General features: G+C 42.3%; 1 protein-coding gene across 1 annotated transcript in view; it reads left to right on the plus strand.

The window, feature by feature from the left end:
• The window catches only part of LOC136876398 (uncharacterized), a 58,883-nt gene that overhangs the window by 10,817 nt on the left and 31,760 nt on the right, over positions 1-16,306 (plus strand). The window lies entirely within an intron of this gene.

Here is a 16,306-nt window from a genome sequence, read left to right on the forward strand (position 1 = left end):
TACATCCTCGCGTTACCAAGAAAAACCTTTAACATGACAGCTCGTCACCGCTAAGGTATTTTACATTCGCCGAACCTTGTAGTGTTGGCTACTGAATGAATGATTCGAAGCAGTGTATCGATTCATTCAAGTGTCCGAGTGAATCGATTCACAGGAACGGCGAGCTCACGGCACACGATTCAGCTTACTCCCAGCGGACTGTGCAGTGGCGCACTTACTGGACGTTGATGGGGAGCCGAGCTTCCGCTGCAGCGAGACATTGAATCATGGCACATCGAAAGAATCGTGAACGAGCGCGGCTCAGTGAGACACAAGATACACACGGCTCCTTATCGGCTCACTGGACACTGACGGGTGGCGGAGAGCCGAGCTTCCGCTGCATCGAGACATACAGTGAATCATGGCACACCGAAAGAATCATGAACGAGCGCGGCTCAGTGAGACACAAGATACACACGGCTCCTTATCGGGTGGCGGAGAGCCGAGCTTCCGCTGCATCGAGACATACAGTGAATCATGGCACACCGAAAGAATCATGAACGAGCGCGGCTCAGTGAGACACAAGATACACACGGCTCCTTATCGGCTCACTGGGCAGTGGACACTGGCGGAGAGCCGGGCTTCCTCTGAAGCAATACATACAGAGCCATGGTACACAGGAAGAATCGTACGCTAAATGGACTCCCAAGCTCAGCTCATTTGAAAATAATACCCACTTGCATTCACTGTCGTCTTCTTACAGGGAGGTTTAAATACTAGATGGATTTATTTTCAGTGTTAAAAAGGTAGTCAAAACATAATTCTAAAGTAGCTAGTAAGTAGGTAGGCTATTAGGTTATACTATTTATTGGTTTAATGAATCTTAGTATTATAAATTAGTTGACATTTGACAATTAATTAAACTCGACTCTAGCCTGCCCTATGACTATGCTAGGGGCTTTACGTCGCACCGACACAGATAGGTCTTATGGCGACGATGGGATAGGAAGGGCCTAGGAGTTGGAAGGAAGCGGCCGTGGCCTTAATTAAGGTACAGCCCCAGCATTTGCCTGGTGTGAAAATGGGAAACCACGGAAAACCATCTTCAGGGCTGCCGATAGTGGGATTCGAACCTACTATCTCCCGGATGCAAGCTCACAGCCACGCGCCTATGACTATGAGTCATGCTCATGACTACTCAAAAGTACCTGTTTTATATTGGGAAGAACGGCTCAGTATTGTCTCAGTTCGTATGTCACATCGTTGCACAAGCCTTCAATAATATGTGGACAGTAAGTGAGCCGACTGACGCAATAACTTAACCAACAGTATGTTGAATCAGAAAACCAGTGGGCTACTGTACATTTCGGGTAGACGATTTAAAAAAAAATCCTCTGCTGATAGAAAAGTACAGTACATATTTTCAAAAACGACTTAGCGAGTTGGACGTGCGGTTAGTATCGCGTAGCTATGCGCTTGCATTCGGGGGATGGTGGGTTCGAATCCCAGCGTCGGCAGCCGTTAAGATGGTTTTCCGTAGTTTCTCCATTTTCATACCAGGAAATATCTTTCCGCCTGTGAGTGTCGTAAGTGTATCATGGCAAATTTAAGAAGTCCGGTGTGGGATTATTTCGTACGATCAGGGAACGATAAAGTAAAGTGCAATGTTTGTTCGTCAATACTTTCGATTAAAGGCTCGTCTACTACTAATATGAACTGTACCTTAATTAAGGCCATGGCTGCTACCTTCCTAATGCAAGACTTTTCCCATCCTGCGTCGCCGGAAACCTTCGATGTATTAGAGCGACTAGCATTTTTTTTTCATTGAAGGTGTCAAAACTTTGTCATTAGTCCCCAACTGTATTCCTGAATAGGTAGGCCGATACACGACTTTTCGCTCAGTCTGGCAACCCTGCTTCAGGCCTGCATCCATCGAGCGTGTTCAAGTCCCACACGTGACCAGTGCCGGAGCTGCTATTGGTTTGAACTACAGATTGCTATTGGTGGAAACTTCTGAAGGGATTCCCCGTGCTTCGAAATTGATACTGTTTACTCGCATTCAGTACTAAGACAGTTCATGAATGTCAGTGAGAGTGAAGTATCTTTCCGCCTGTGAGTGTCGTAAGTGTATCATGGCAAATTTAAGAAGTCCGGTGTGGGATTATTTCGTACGATCAGGGAACGATAAAGTAAAGTGCAATGTTTGTTCGTCAATACTTTCGATTAAAGGCTCGTCTACTACTAATATGAACAGACATTTGCGGCTCAAACATCCTGCTATAAATCCAAATGAAAGTCGTTTAAAGCCACTAAATGGAGCTGGAGATGATCCTGAACGACTTCCTGGAACCGAGTGTATTGTGGCTTCTACGTCTGCTGCCAGTTCAGTTGCTCCAACTCAACAAGAGCGTGTTGTGGCTTCAACCTCTACACTGAACCCAACACAGACCAAAATTACCAGGTATGCAACAAAACCTGTCAATTCACACAAACGTAAAGAAATTGATGTGCAAATATTAAAAGTAATAGTTAAAGAATACCTTCCATTCAGCTTAGTTGAGGGAAGAGAATTCAGAGAATTATTCAATATGATAATTCCAAATTATGAACTTCCTAGCAGAAAAACCCTTTCTCATTCCATGCTAAATGCCATGTATGATGAAACAGGTGATAAAATCCGGTCCACTCTCTCAGAGGAAGCCTCATGTATTTGTATAACCACAGATGGATGGACATCCGTAAAGAATGAAAACTATCTCGCCATCACAGTACATTTTATAGATGAACACTGCATTCTGCAGTCTTTCTTACTGTCGTGCAGTAAATTTTGTGGGAATCATTCTTCAGAGAACATAGCATCTGAACTCAAGAGAATCGTGACAGAATGGGGTATAAGCGAAAAAATTGCTGCATGTGTGACCGATAATTCAAGCAATATGGTCAAGGCCGTGCGTATGTGTCAGTGGGGGCATGTACCATGCTTTGCACATTCCCTTAATTTAATTGTACAATCAAGCCTTGAAACAATTGTGGAAACACGGAACAAAGTGAAAGCAATCGTTGAATTTTTTCATCGAAGCTCACAGGCTACGGATAGACTCAACGTCATGCAAAGGCAAATGGAGCAGCCCATTTTAAAACTGAAACAAGATTGTCCCACAAGGTGGAATTCCACATTTGATATGCTTAGCAGATTTCTAAAAATAAAAGAACCCCTTCAAAGCACACTAGCCATAGTGAAACCTGATTTACTTGAGAAAACCACAGAGGAGGATTGGTATGTAATAGAAAAATCCTGTGAGATATTACAGTGCTTTGAAGAAGTCACCAAGGAGATAAGCAGTGAAAAGAATGTCACCTTATCGAAAATAGGCTTGTTAATATTTGGTTTGTTGGAACACTGCAATGCATTTCAAAAGAAGCAGTTTAAAAGTGAAAAGTTGACAGCCATGGTTACAATGCTTACCTCTGAAGTAAAATCGAAATTGCATGGTAAATACGCTAGTTTGAAACTTTTGTGGGAAGCAGCATTCCTTGATCCACGATTCAAGCAGTATGGATTTCAATCACAGGGCGATATCTACAAAGAAACCAAAGATGCTATAATTTATGAAAGCTCCACAATAGAACTTCTAGGAAATACGGAGCACCAGATTCAAGTTACGAAACCACCAAGCGAGGCTTCCACTTCTAGCTGCTCAACTTCTGTCTGGAAAACATTTGATGCAATTGTCGAAACAGTACTTCAGAAGGACGACAGAAAAGCGGCAAGCACTATCGAGGTTGATAAATATTTGCAGATGCCATTACTTCCAAGACTGGAGGATCCACTTAAATGGTGGCAGGAACACAAACCTCTCTTCCCTAGACTCTTCCAGATTATGAAACGGAGATTATGCATAATGGCCACTTCTGTTCCATGTGAGCGTGTGTTCTCTAAAGAGGGACAGATCATAACGGAGAGACGCAGTCGTCTAACCAGTGAAAAAGTGTCCAAGATTATGTTTTTAAATGTCAATCTGAAATGATGCCTGAAGTTCTGAGAAATGTGAATGAACAACTACAAGTTAGTGTAGCGTATAATATTTGAGTTGTGTATATTATTATTGTGTCATTTTCGTACTGTAACTTCATAAGCATACGGTATATTGATGTACAGAACAGACAACTTTTTAATGCATTTTATTTGTTTAACTTGTTTATATTTAATATGTAGGCTACTTATTATGACCACAGGTAATTTTACATCTAATTCTGTGTATATAATAGAGCTGTAACTTTCAGAGAACTGTAGAAAACCATAAGTTAGTGTTTAAAATTTGAGCTATGACAATTATTATTATTATTATTATTATTATTATTATTATTATTATTATTATTATTATTAACAACAACTGCGTGAGTTTTTTACTGTAATATTACAATATAGTACTGCACAACTACCTATTTTTTCCTGCATTTCTTTTTTTTATCTTACTTGTTTTGTACTTACCGTGAATACAATAAAATTTGCAAGTTCCTTGAAATCATATAAGAAACGACTAGGCAAGCAATTGATAGGGAATCTCCCACCTGGGTGACGGCTCTAAATGCAGATCATTGATTATTGTGTGTACAGATGTTTTTTTTATTTAATTAAGTTGTCACTGTGGGGGAAAGGCCTTGTAACATCAACACTCGATATGAAGAGCAACCTGAACCTCAAAGCTAGACGACGCACAAGAAAGGAGTTCATAGTATGAAGACCAGATGGCAGCAGCGAGCAGTGAGCGCTCAATGCTGTTGCTGCCGTCTTACCAGTACATACCACGCAGATGCAGTAGGAGCGGTGAATCTAATGTACCGTGAATCGGATCACTGTATCGATTCAGTAACGTGAACGGAATCAAATGAATCGATTCAGTAAAATGAATCGAATGTCCCATCACTAGAACCTTGCACTCGTGTGGAAATAACATCTCAGATTACCATGGTACCAGGCCTGGAGTGCTCAGATTTGACTACGCGTTCTTAACACTATTGGCTCCACGTGAGAAATTCAAACCCCTGTCTTCCCTTTGTCGCGATCTTTCTTCTCTTTCTCTGATTCGCTTTGGAAAGCGATATCCGGGCTCTTCACAAGTAATTTCAAAATAAAACATCCTTCAAACTGGGGTTTACGTGAGTAACGGTAGGGACTGCAGCTTGTGCTACGGGGTTCGCGTCCCCCTAATACACGGAGTTTGGGCTCTGCTTGTTGCTATAATGAAAAAATGATGATATTTGGACCGTAATATGGTGATACGCCTTTTGACAGGTGCTCAGTGGTATGAAAAGAACTTTGAATGGTGTGAGGAGTACCAACTCGATACCGTTCACAGCAGGATCACCCACGTGGTCACATGACCAGCTCCATCAGAGCTCCATACCTTTCACTGCCAACCTAGGTAATTGTGAAACCTTAGGCCTTCGGTACCGGAGACCAAAGGGCATTCAGGAGTGCAGGTTATGTCCTGGAGAGTTTAAGTTTCAATCTATAATTACCTAAGGAATGACGTATTTGGATAAAAACCACTAGGAAATTGCACTCAAGACCTATTCAGGCCGATGGGCTAAAATACCTCAGTGGTCCGGGCCCGCCCGGTACCGTTGAGAATCGTGCTTCGGAGAGAGCGAACAGTTCAAAATGCTGAGTGCAGTCAAGGCTAGTAGAGAACAGATCGCCTCATTCCCGAAAACCCTGTGGATACAGCACTACAAATTTGTGTGATGTCACTGCCAGCCCATCACGAGGTAGCAGGGTGGAAATCTGCCAGGCTGTAAAGGAAATGGAAAGATGTAACAACAGCCAATAATTATGCAGTGAAGTCATCGTAATGATTATTGCTATGAATGCATGGACTGAAAATGGTAGACTTACACAACTGTATGCATGTATATTCAGTCCACAGCACTAAGGCTGGTTGCATCCTCAACAGCGTACTAGGAATATGAGGAGTGAGGTAGTTTCCCGTTGGTTTCCTCACCGAGCCGGAAGTTGCTATTACATATCAGTCTGCCAAGCCCACTGAAATGCATGCATCAACTGACCCTATGAGCAACATTTTCAGACCATTCATAGCCGGGACTGGATGCATAAGGAATGACATTACTAGCATCACTCATACCTCAGTCACTTTTATATTGTCAAAGCCAAGGATAAGACAGATACAGATCAACGAAAGTAACAAAATTGCTCTAGCCCATACCAGAAGACATAGTGCACTGTAAACTCTAGGTCCCGCCAGCAAAGGCATGACTTACACAAACAAATATAAAATCATAATATTCTAAAGGTTACAATAATTGATCTCGGAATTATACCTAAATAATAAGTGCCATGGTAGCAGTAGATATCCGACAAGTACATGAAAACCGTGAACAGAGGTCATGTTCGGAATTACTAAAATAATTCACTTGTTAGACCGGAGGAGAAACACTAAACAAAATAGAAAATTATTTAGAACAATAACACAAAGCCTGTTCCCGATATTATTTAACTTAGTTCTGGAAACATTCATTGTGGAGAACAGAATTTCAACAACAGGGCACTACTGGTATAAGACTGGGTTACAGGAAGGACAATCTAAACATGGATTGCTTGAATTTCGCCGATGATATAGTGATTCCAAGTGAAACGGAAAAGCGAGGCAAAGTGATGTTGCGCCTAGCTTGATGAAGGAGCACCGAAAGTAGGTCTGGAGATATTGTTACGAATAAAACTCTGAGAGTTTTATTAACCTAATTCAATCTAGGGTGAAGACACACACACAATTATATTTGACAATGGATGACAATATTTCGTTAATTTGTGACTATTTACAAACGTCGATTATCCTCACAGCAAGTTTTTCACTCGCTGATACTTACCTGGAACGGGTGATTTCTCCGTTGATTGACAGGTTTCATTATTCACTTCTTCGCACGCCCAGTCACTCCACCCAGCAGTTCCCCGTAGCTGGGTTCGAATACACGTCTGCTGACTATCACAATACACGATTGTTCTTCACTTGGCTCGACTCCAGACAGCCGATAACTTGCACAATCGACTCACGTGACTGTTCCAAACACTGAACTACTCGACATACAGCACACAGCAGGACAACTACACAAAACAGCTTAACACTAACCACTAAACAACGTCAGCAACTCCAACACTACTCTAATACTCCACATCCCCTGCCTGTCTTAAGAAGCGACTAAAAGGGGCCTCAGGGGCTCTTACATTTGGAGCGTGAATTAGCGACCACAGAATCCTATGAGTCCTGGCATTGCCTCCAATTTCTTATGCCAGGCTCCTCACTTTCGTCTATACTATCCGACCTTCCTTGGTCAACACTTGTTCATTTCCGACCCTGACGACATTAGGTCACGAGGCCTACGGAGTCTTTCATTTTCACGCCTTTCATGGCCTTTTTCCTTCTTTGGCCGAAACCTCCATTTCTCGAAATGTTGGATCCACCACTACCACCACCACCTGATACTTCACCATGACGACGCTCTTTCAACACTCACTCTTCTCTCGTTCGCGGCGATCCTGCTTTTATGTGCCTGCTCATGAGGTTCTAGTAACTTCGGAGTGCTTTAACGCCCTAGTTTTATCAATGAAGACGCCAAACGAAAGGCACAATACAGAGAGAGACCATCACAAGCCCATAGGCCGGCAGGGAAGTCCCAGGCCTGACTCACTCGTACCTTCCAGTGGGATTGCAGAGTGCTGGCAGTCACATGAGCATGTAACAATATTATATTTAAAGACTCAAGTAATGAATGCTGTGTCAGATTGGAAAATGGAACACGGGATAGTCACGAAGATAGGCAAATTCAAATTTCTTTTTGAAGAGATACAGCCCAACGACCAGGACAAAGAGACAGATAAAAACAGGATTAGGAACATGGAATTAGCCTATAAACTAACGCAGAACATGAACAACAAGAAATCATTGATAAGGCCAGAAGCAACATACGCATCCGAGTGCCTAACCTATACCAGGAAATCAGAAGCTGAGAAGATAAGGAAGGTGAAAATTCAAAGGAAGACAGGAGACATCTGAAAGAAAAGGAAGAAATGGATGCAGTAAGTAACATTTCCTATCTGAATGAGGACTAAACAACGAGTATATGCTGGACAGAAAAACATTCAGAAATATAGTCAACACTCACAAGGAGTTCCGGAAACCCAAGAGACAGCAGCAGAAACTGTCAGACCAACAGAGGGTGGCCGGAGAACAACACATGAAGACGTCTTACGACCGAAAGAGACGGGAAGCAGAAAAACATCAGGTAAATGTGGGTCTATAGGTGGCCCAAACGGATTTTATAATAAAGCAGGATGAAGAAGGATTCGAATGTAACAAACGATATATATCTCAGGAACAAACGCACAGTTTGTGTTCCTTAGATAAATGCTTCCTTAGTTCAGTAAAAAAGTGAGCAATTTTTGTGCTCTAATTACACTTAAGAAAAGGGAAATTTCAACACCACGAAGGCACTTTTCGTTTGTGTTGATTTTCAAGATAAGGAACGATGCCATGCAGGTATGTAAACGATCAAAGTTTTAGACCCATTGGATTGTTGCTACAGGTCTACCCACGTGATTGGTCGCGGAGGAATCAACTCCAGTATACGTACGGACTCTGGTGTAGCGTAGTTGACTTGCAGTCTGTGCAGTGAAGTGTTCCCCGTCAAACATGCCTCGACGACAGAGAAGAGCACGCTATCAACAACTGTCACCGTTTGAGAGAGCTCGGATAATTGGGCTGTGTGAGGTTGGATTATCGTTAAGGACTGTCGCTGCACGTGTTGGCCGACAGGTATCTACGGTACAACGTGTATGGCGGCAGTGGTCAAATGAAGGTACCCACAGTCGTAGACCTGGCACAGGCCCAGCGCGACAGACAACTGTGAGAAAGGATCGCCACATTATTCGGATGGCCCGGATGGAACCCCATGCAACAGCAGCGTAAATTCGAGCAGCTGTGGCACCCCACGTTACACAACAAACAGTTGGTAATCGCCTGCGTGCAGCTGGCTTACGAGCCCGCGTCCTTGCAGAAGGTGTTCCATTGACCCCACAACAGCGACGTGGTGTCGAGAAAGATCGACGTGGGTCGACGAATGGCATAGGGTCGTCTTTAGTTATGAATCGCGCTCTGTCTTACCCGCAGTGATCGCCGGAATCGTGTGCGCCGACGTACCGGGGAGAGGGGCCGCCCAGATCTTATTGTCGAGAGGCACACAGGGCCAACACCAAGCATTATGGCATGGGGAGCTATTGGCTTTAATTTGAAATCACAATTAGTGCTTGTTGAGGGCACTATGACTGCTCGACAGTACGTTGATAGGGTACTCAATCCAGTGGTTGTCCCTATGATGGCGAACATTGCTAATGGGATGTTTCAGCAGGACAATGCCCGGGTTCACACTGCACGCATCTCCAGAGAAGCTCTCCACGACATCACAACCTTAGAATGGCCCACCAGATCCCCGAATCTCAGTCCTATAGAGCATGTGTGGGACATGATGGGTCGACAACTGGCCAACCGTCCTCAGCCACCCACAACTCTGGAACAATTGACCCGTGCAGTGCAGCAAGCATGGGCCACAATTCCTTAGGAAGCGATCCAGGGCCTTATTGACTCCATGCCTCGACGAATTCATCAATGTATTGCAGCTCGTGGTGGGCACATCCTATACTGATTGTTGTCCAAACTTGCGGTCAGAGGGGCCTGAAAGTATAATCATCGAATCACAACCAAACACTCGTCCTGCATGTTCAATTGCAGCAATATAGCACCAGTCTTTCTGGGTGTTGCAATTTCCATTTTCTTTAGTGTAATATTGTTAATTGTTTGTGCGTACGTTTTTGCAAACTAACCTAGAACTTAACGTGAGATTTTTCAATTTTGTTATAGCTGATAATTCATTACTTCATTCGCAGATGTGCTCGTTGAAAACTATATCCCACCGCACTTCTTACCTTCACATCGTTAAAAATAATATATTTTTTTTTATTTCTTTACTGCTTTGAGATGGAGGTTCAAAAGTTTGCAAACATCTTGAAAAATACTATAGCTCGTGTCCACTGAGGGTGCCCACTTTAGCAGTTCCATGGTCCTGGCAAGGAATTAAAATAAAAATGAAATTATATTGAAATATCATAGGGAAAATGCTAGAGATATTTCATCGTCTACTTATTTAACTTTCTTATTCACACACAGAGTAATATTTTTATTTTATTTTCTATGGAAAATGGGCTGTTTCTCTAACTGTTTTTCACACTAAAGTTTCATAAGTTCCTTTATGTTTTAGTTTAAGACATTCCCTTTCATTGGCTTGATTACATTGATTTCTCTCTTATGGATAGTCGATTCTTATCCCCAGCGCCTATTTTTTTTTGTCTTCTCTTTTTCCTTCCTGAGAGCATCGATTACAATTTTCTTTCTAACTGTCTGTAATCACACTCTCCTTGAATTAAGGACTTGTTTGCTAAAGATTGTGACAGACAGTCCTCTTTTTTATTTTCATTGTGTGTACTGCGTGCACGATTCTTCAGTTTCTTCAGGTATCTCTCTTCCTAACTTAACAGACAACATGGCATCTGTTTCAGTTTTCTTCTTAGCAACGAAATTCAACAATACAAGTTTTAGGTCCCTCTCATACTTTTCTCAGCAAAGTAATCTGGGCATATGAGTTAAGTACTAGGATCCATACACATCTCTTCTCGTATAGTACACCTATTTCTGTCTAATTATAACTTACTTAATGAGTGTAGTTTTGGGATTTCTCCTACGGTTTATGGAGCTGTTCGTGCAAAATGCCAGAGTGCATCTCGTTACAGACATTGCATATCACAGCAAAATAAATTAATAAATAGAAGACCTTGTCTGACACTTCACATCGCTGAGAGTACTCCGCAGAAGAGTTAACAAAGGCTGTCATATTATTGTATAATAATTGTATAACACATAATAACGCCGGACTCCAGGCTGCCAGCAGGGCTTACGAATGGCATAAAAGCAGGAACAGTACGTATTACACGTGGTACGAGCCAACTTGTTTTCTACTGGCCTTGGGGGGAAGTATACTGTATTATGAAACTTTGGGATTTATAAAACAATTTAGACCACGACCTACAAGTTATGAAAATGTATTTTATTATTTTATCTTCGTGACGTTGGCAATGAAGCCCTGAGCTGTTATATTATACGTATTGCTTACTGGTATGAAATGTCATGTTTTTAAATTCAAGGTATTCAAACACAAAACATGACTGACGTAAAAAGAATGGGTGCCTATAAAAAAGGGGTAATGGTGACGATTATTGTTTTAAGAGGAAGTACAACTAGGCAAGCATCCTCTATATGGCACTAATCAAAGAAAAAACATTGAAGGGATCCGACACATAAAAAATTGAAGGTATCGGACTGAAAAAGACAAGGGCCACGAAGGGTATGCAAATGAAAGACTCCCTAGGCTTCGACACCTTATACCGTGGAGGTCGGAAAAGGACAAAGGTTGACCAATGTAGGTCGGATAGGAGAAATGAAAGTGAGGAGCCAGATACAAACAAGTGGAAGCAATGCCAGGACTCAGCTAAGGGTCCCGTGCTGATCAACCAACCCTCCCAAGTTAAAATCCCCAGGGCCCACTTTTAGTCGCCTCTTAGGACAGGCAGGAGATACTGTGGGTGTTGTTTTACCGCCCCAACCCACAGGGGGTCAATGTCTACAAACCGTAGTACTATGTTGCTCTAGTTAGTTACTTACAGTATGTTACAAGAGCTTTACGTATGAGTTGAGACTTTTTATTAATGTCGAAAAGAACACGTGAAAACTTTTCGCATTGTAACATACAGCATACATGGCGAATTTCTTCACTTTTATTTTAAACTAACAAGATACCCGTGTTTCGCTACAGTTTTGAACTGAAATTTATTTGTCGAAGTTACACATTTTGGAGAGTCCACTGTTGGCTGAGGCTATAAAACACTCCCTCATTTCGTACGTCAAACGGTTTTGTGGGTGTACCGGGCGGTACACCTCCACGCCGATAATTCAAAAGGTGCGCCAGTTGAAACTCCTCTGCTGGAGGAAACCTGAACTTTATTGACGGTATTAATTTTCTACTTTCTCAGAAGATGTCACTACCTGTAAATTTCGGAGTTTTAGAACTGTGTCATTTTTGATGTGTTTTGTTTTGCTTGAAGTAAGAAGTGTGAACTTTCTCTTCTAGAGGACACTACTGAAGAACTACAATAGTGCACCCTAGTGCGAAGAAAAAGAACTGTTCTTTGGAGAAATTTTTATTTCAAAAGTTTGTTTCTTGTTAAATTTCCTTCTGTTATGGTTTAAGTTGGCTGTATACCCCTCTCTTTCTCCTTGTTTTGTATTCAACCAATCCCGAATTTCTTAACTTAATTTTCCACCAATAATGTGTTTCTTCTTCATCTTGTGTAGGGGTTTCTCTTTATTCTCCAATAAAGTGATTGTGGGCGGGTGTTCTCATTCCCCTAACGCCTAGAACCTTCCGCGAGAGTATATAAACTGCTGATTTTAGGGTCTCTGCGCCACTTCTGTTCCATCTTTCAGTGTGTAAAGTACATAGCAGGGGGCGGGAAGCGCCTCTTTCTTCGGCAGCGGTCAACAACAAGGTAATGGCCAATTAATAACTTCTTTCTTTGCTAGCTCAGCAGTTTAACTCTCGGGGCGGGTCCGAAGTTTTTCCGTTATGTAACCTTCCTTAAAAATGTAAAGAATCTGGTATCTATTTTACCTTTTAAACTACGTATTGGGATAGAGAGTGCTTAACCCTCTCGATCTCCCACTCATATTGTTTTGAGGTGAACTTTTTTCTCAACCTATTCTTCCTTAACATTATGTAAATTTGTTTCTTTTCTAAAGTCACCTCCGTAGTATGGGATTAGCCCTTGCATCAGTGGCCTAAGAGCCAAATTAGGTTTTAAAAACAAAGTGTATTAGGAGTGCCGATCGCCTCCTCTCAAATTGTTATTTTGGAGGTCATGTAATCAACCTTCTTTTCGTTTTAATAGACCTCAGTAGGTTGGGTATTTTACCCCTGTGTCTATGTCCAGTGAGGACAACTCGAAGGTGGAGTTTGGTGTGGCCTTTGAGAGGCTTAAAGTTGAGAGCGAGTGGCTCTTTTTGAAAATTGAGTGTTGTATGCCTCGTGGAGGCTTTTCAGTGTAATTTGGAGCAAGGGCTCCTAGGCATGAATGGGGTTTTCTGCCCCTCTGTTGAAATTTGTGTTTGGGGTAAAACTGAGCTGATTGCCCAAGCATTGTGAAGTCAGGGCGCGAAGCCCAAATCCTGTAAATATTGTAACTACCCTTTTGACTTGCTACTTTGTACCTGCCATGCTTGTTATTTCCTTATTTTGAAAAGAAAATATAACCTTGTTAACTTTTAAATTAATTTTACTTTCGTAGCTTGAGACCCGTTCACACCCGCACCTTCTTTCACCTCTACCTACCACGGAAAGCTCCGTAACAAGTGGTAGCAGAGCGTGGTTGAATGGGTCTCATTTTAGCCCCTTTTGACGGCTAAATATTGTTCTGTTCCGAACTCTAACCATTTTCTCAGTTGCTGGAATTTTTTGAGATTTTCAAAATTGATCTGTCACCATGCCCGGCCCTCGCGATGTTCTCCATCTTAAGTATTTGCGCAAGGAGGAGTTGATCTATGAGTTAACTATCAGAAATGTACAATCTGGAGGCACGGTTGCAGTAGACACAAACAAGCTTAGAGAGTCCCTAGATTTGCCCATTTCCATCCCCAATTTGGGAGAGAAAGAAATTGACGACTCTCTTTCCACGATCACGGAGAATATTACTGGGCTAGCTTCTGTAGTTAGTTTTTTTGATGAAAATGATCCTTCTCCTAATCAAATTAAGCGTGTGCAAGCTAGGCTGTTTCATTTTTCAAATAGAGTTAACGATCTGTTGTCTCTAAAGTTGAATGACGTTCAGAAGAAGGAAGCTAGTACGCTGCTTGAAAATATGTCTGAATTATCTAGCAAGGTCACTCAATTGTTAACTGGGGAAGTTCCACCCAAAACTGACCAACCCGCCACGATGAATGCTGGGAGCGAGGAAGAGCCCCCTAAGGGAGAAGTCAAAAGGATAACCGTTGCTGCTCAAACTATCTCTGCCCCATTAGACAACGAGTCTGAACGTCGTAACTCATTGACTAATGTACGTTCTGAATTAACTTCTTTGCCACTTAAACTTTTACCGACTATGTCGCCCGGGTTTAGCAGCTTGCCTCATCCATTGGCAATGTTGCTCAGAGGTATCTCTAAGTTTTCCGTTAATACCACCAGTGAAGTAATTTCATTGTTAAGATTTCTAGTTGAATTTCAGGATCATGCCCTTGTGTTTTCTCTTTCTCCATGTCAAATTTTGCAAATTATCTATCCTTATGCAATTGGTATTCTCTCTGACAAAATAGTAAGAGCCATAGCCGAACAGTCATCTATTGAAGATTTTCATGCACATCTGCTTGCAAATTTTATTCCCGCCCGCGCGAGGTCTTCTCTGATTCAGAAGTACTATTATCGTGTACAGCGTTTGGATGAAAACCTGGCTGACTTCATCCAAGATATTAAATTCTATACTAGGGTGTTTGCTCTTCACTTTCCGGAGGATCAGATTGTACAGGCTATTGTAGAGGGAATTTCACCTCCCTATAGGTCATATTTGTGTTTCGCGGCGTGCCCGCAAACTTTCTCTGAACTTGAAGCATTGGCCGTCTCAGCAGAAGGAGTTAGATACGCCGATTCTTTGCGTGTAGCGAAAGAACCCCCGCCTTCCTTTAGTAATACTCGGCCTCCACCTCGCCGATCAGTCACCCCTCGTAAATGTTATGCTTGTGGGTCGCCTGACCACCTGCGCAATAAGTGTCCACTGATCAAGTCGAGTGGGACAAGGAATGGGGCTGGTTCATCACAAGGCTGTTTTAAATGTGGGGCTTTCTCACATATCGCCAAGAATTGCCCAAATTCGAATAGCACCCCCTCCTGCTCAACTTCTGGTGCAAATTCCACCTATGCCAATAATAAAAAGTGACTAGTGGCTTCGGCTGAGTCGACTAATCCATCTTCCCGGGACTCAGCCCCTGGTAAACAGGTTGTAAATTCAGGGAACGAGCAGTCTTCAAATTCATCTTTTGAATGCCCTAAAGAATGTCTTAGGATTGCGGCGGATACCCCCGCACCTATTCCTTTTCTTAAGATTGAGTTAAATAACGAGCCTATAACCGCTCTATTAGATTCAGGTAGTGTTTGTTCAATTATTTCGGACCAATGGTATTCAAAATTTAAGCCTGTTTGTAAACTACCCGACTATGTCTCCTCTCCTGTTCAATATGTTTCGGCTAATTCATCCCCATTAGAAATTCGAGGTTCCTTACTGGTCAAAATTCGTATTTTTAAATTTACATGGAAAACCAAACTGTTTGTGGCTAAGCACTTGTCTTGCCCCATCATACTGGGAGCGGACTTCATTTCTCACACTGGTCTTGTGCTCGATCTTCAGAGTAAGTCGTGCACATTCAAATTTGCGTCCAAATGTAAAATTCCCTTGTTAAAGTGTAATTCTGTGTCATGTTCATCTATTTCGCCTACCCAGGATGAGATGTTGTTAGACCTTAGACATCTACCTGAGGAGCAGGCTGATAGTATTCGTAAATTATGTCAGTCATTTCCAGAGGTGTTCTCTGATACTCTTGGTGTTACTGACCTTATTGAATACAAAATTGAGGTCACGGATTAGATTCCTGTCCGTTTTCCACCATATAGGCTATCTCCACCTAAAATGAAGGCATTGAAAGAAATCATCGATCAAATGTTGAAGGATGGTATTATTAGGCCCTCTAAGTCGGCGTATTCTTCGCCTATTTTTCTAGTCCCGAAACCCCAAGGAGGCTTCAGGCCTGTCATTGATTATAGGGTTCTCAATCGGAAGGTGGTGTTACAATCTGTGCCCCTTCCCGACCTTCATTTTTGTTTTTCATGGTTCCGTAAGGCCAAGTTCTTTACTATCTTGGACCTGAATCAGGCCTATAATCAAATTCCCCTTGCCGAAGAGTCTAAACACCTCACAGCGTTTGCCACGGACTGGAACTTATACGAATACAACCGCGTGCCTTTCGGGCTCCCCACGGGAGCAGCTGTACTCACTAGGCTACTAGATAGGGTCTTCTCCGACATCAAATTTGAGTACTTATATCACTACTTGGATGATGTCGTCGTATTTTCAGAGACTTTTGAAGAACATCTAGATCATATGCGA

This window comes from Anabrus simplex, chromosome 1, assembly GCF_040414725.1.
Source record: "Anabrus simplex isolate iqAnaSimp1 chromosome 1, ASM4041472v1, whole genome shotgun sequence".
Classification (NCBI taxonomy): Eukaryota; Metazoa; Arthropoda; class Insecta; order Orthoptera; family Tettigoniidae; genus Anabrus; species Anabrus simplex.